At 37.0% G+C, this 3,065-nt stretch overlaps 1 long non-coding RNA gene across 1 annotated transcript; it reads right to left on the bottom strand.

Moving 5' to 3' along the window:
- Positions 1 to 289: 289 nt before the first annotated feature.
- LOC306997891 lies at positions 290 to 2,652 on the bottom strand. Its single transcript, XR_013797466.1, has 7 exons — positions 2,503 to 2,652; positions 2,290 to 2,380; positions 1,943 to 2,087; positions 841 to 897; positions 688 to 756; positions 512 to 580; positions 290 to 367 (listed from the first exon to the last, which is right to left on the bottom strand). It is a non-coding gene; the product is annotated as an uncharacterized lncRNA (long non-coding RNA).
- Between the last annotated feature and the right edge of the window lie 413 nt (positions 2,653 to 3,065).

Genomic DNA, 3,065 nt, shown 5'->3' with positions numbered 1-3,065 from the left:
ACATGCAGCGCGAAAATAACCGATCATCTCTTCCTTCTAGTTAATTTATAGCATCAAATAAACATGAATGAAGAGTGAATTGAGGAGTGTTGTCTTAACCCCAGAAAGGTGTCAGTACACTCCGTTTTTCAAGTTCAAATCCTCCAACGTTAATCTACTAACACTTCTGACTGCTCTGTCGGACAAAAAAGGGCGGATTATGATTGGTCAGATTCCCTGTCAATCAAACTCCCTACGAAGGGTCAATTGTAAACAATATGCTTTGTTGTATTAATGCTTTTTTTTTTACCTTGAATGTTAGGTGAGTGATCACCCCAAGCATCTTGGGGCTCGTCTGTCTGGGACAAGCTCACTGGAGCAACTGGGGCTGAGAAAGGTGAAGTTGGTAAGTTGCATTTGCTAACATGACAGTGCATGAAACTGGTACACGAGGGCTCTTAAGTAATACCTCAATAATGATTTAAATTGACAGTTTTAATATATATATATATATATATATATATATATTTACTCTGCATTCTTCCCTGATGTGTTGATGGTCTTGGGTGTTGATAGGGTCTCGGGACAGAGAATGTGTTCTCTAAGTAATTATACAGAAAGAAAATGTTGTATTACTTTGTGTTAGGCTGTGACTCGTTTGCAATTAATGTGTTTTGATTTCCTCCATACCAATTTATGCTCTTTTACCTTGAATGGCAGGTGGGTGTTCATGTCAAGGCTCGTTTGCCTGGGAGAAACTCACTGGTACATCTGGAGCTGAGAATGGTGTAATTTGTAAATTTTGTATGTAATTAAAATATTTACATGACAAAAATAACAGTTTTAAAAATGTAAACTCACAATTGCTGAAAGATTTTCCTGCTCTATTTGGTGTGAGCAGGGGTCTTACAACAGGACCTGTGGGGAAAAAATAGCACCAAGCAGTTACATACACCTACGTCTAGCAACCATTTAAAGGATAATTCCGGTATTTAACACCTTGAGTCTATATTGTAGTTTGTTTTGGATGAACAAGAGTGGTGGACAACATTTTTTTGACAATGGTTCCTCTCTCGAGTTTTTGACTATAAAAGAATTGGCCATGGACCCATTTAACATTGGAGTCAATGTGCATGTCCGAAAATGTCATTAAAACAACCTTTAACGTTAGTTTTCAAAACTGTGCAACTCACCGAGTGATTAGTGATGTTAGTTGATGTTCCAGAAACAATAAGTGTTGCGAAATACAGTTTCTGTCGTGTTTTATTCGTCATTTTGTAAAATCACATTGAATTCTGTTGAAGGTCTGAGTGCTCATTAATATCAGGTTAATATAAATGCGCTAACGGAAACGGAAAGGGGGCTGTTTACATTTGGTCGATGTAGTCTTTTTGCTCGCTTCCGTTTCTCATAAGGCTAGCGAGCAGAGCTCTTTACCGCAGTTTTTGACCGCACAAATTCTAACCATATTGAAAGACGTGACCACTGACCAGTGCAATATGAAGTTGAACTCGACTGTGACCGTGAGTGTCCCGCGAGACATAATCATCGGTTATCGCCATCAAGTGGTCGGGAGTGTGCTAACGCTTCAGATTCAAATATTGAGCGGAAGTTACACGGTTCTGAAAAAATAGTTCCACTATAGCAAAATAAACGGATTGGAATCATATATTGCGACGATATATTGTTTATAATCATCAACGAACACCACTAACCACTCGGTGAGTTTAACAGTTTTGTAAACGAACATTATTGGCTGTTTTAATGACATTTTCGGACATGCACATTGACTCCAATGTTAAATGGGTCCATGGCCAATTCTTTTATAGTCAAAAACTCGAGAGAGGAACCATTGTCAAAAAAATTTTGTCCACCACTCTTGTTCATCCAAAACAAACTACAATATAGACTCAAGGTGTTAAATACCGGAATTATCCTTTAACTGGTTTCATTGTATTTTTACCTTTTTTCTTGATGTTTGCAGAAGGGGCTTTTGGTGCAGGTGGGGCTTTTGGTGCTGGCAGAACTTTTTCTTTATTAAAATGTTTTTTTTTTTTTTTTTTTGTGGGGTATCATGAGGCTCATCATCTGATGTGTAGATTTTCTTTCTAAGAGAAAAATCATGGTATTAGATTATTTTACAAAGCAGGATTAGATAATAACACTGCCCGTTTGTCAACTAAAGAAAAAATTGACACCCCCAAAAAATTATTACAATATAATTTCCTTTCCCAAATGTTGCTCCAAGCCATTACAATATTACATTTAAGTATATCTATTCTTACAGTAAAATATGCTTTGACAACTTACTTGTGAATTCTTTTTCGAGGCATTTCCGTTTCTGAGATGTCAGAAGTGTAGCATGCCTTTTTCCATTTTTTTGAAATGTTGTCAAAAGATGCTGAAAGAAACGAAGTACGTGAATTTAATTCATGCAAGCATTAAGCCACGGGATGTCATGTATTAGTGATTTTACCATTTTTTTGGATAATGTTCATTTACAGTGTAGTTTAATCTGCTTACCTGATTCGTGCAGAATTCTGACCTGATGTTTGCTCCACCCTTTGTCTGGCTGTGGTGCCTCCATCATCCAGACACTCTTCAGCAATCTGTCCAAGTCTTTGAATGGAGGCCACCATGAGTGGCCATCTGAGTACCAGGACTTTGCTATAGGTCCAGCAGTTGTCCCTTCTCCCACAAACTCCACTATCAGGTACATGTTTCTTTTTATTTTAATTTTTTTACTGCAACAACCTAGAGCCCCATGATGTTTAAAGAAATTTCTTAAATTTCAGTTCATTTTCAATTCAAAATTTGCATGATTCAAATGTACAAAATATCTGTAACAAAACAAACACGTGTAAAAAAAAATTTGTAATTATTGTGTGTGTAAAAGAGGCACTGCAACAAAACAACGGTCATAAGGAACTAAGAAAGCTTTCCCCTCAATGTTCTCAAACTTGCAGAAATTGGTTGTTCTTGAGAGGTCATCAACTAGATGAATACCAAGTGCTGAAGATGGAAGGGGATAGTCAAAAAAAAGTTCATGCTTGTTGAAGGTACTGTAGGCTACATACATTTCATCC

This window comes from Phoxinus phoxinus (genome assembly GCF_949152265.1).
Source record: "Phoxinus phoxinus genome assembly, chromosome: 4".
In the NCBI taxonomy this organism is placed as follows: domain Eukaryota; kingdom Metazoa; phylum Chordata; class Actinopteri; order Cypriniformes; family Leuciscidae; genus Phoxinus; species Phoxinus phoxinus.
The sequence above is the reverse complement of the archived record's forward strand: the minus strand, read 5'-3'. Positions and strand labels throughout refer to the sequence as shown.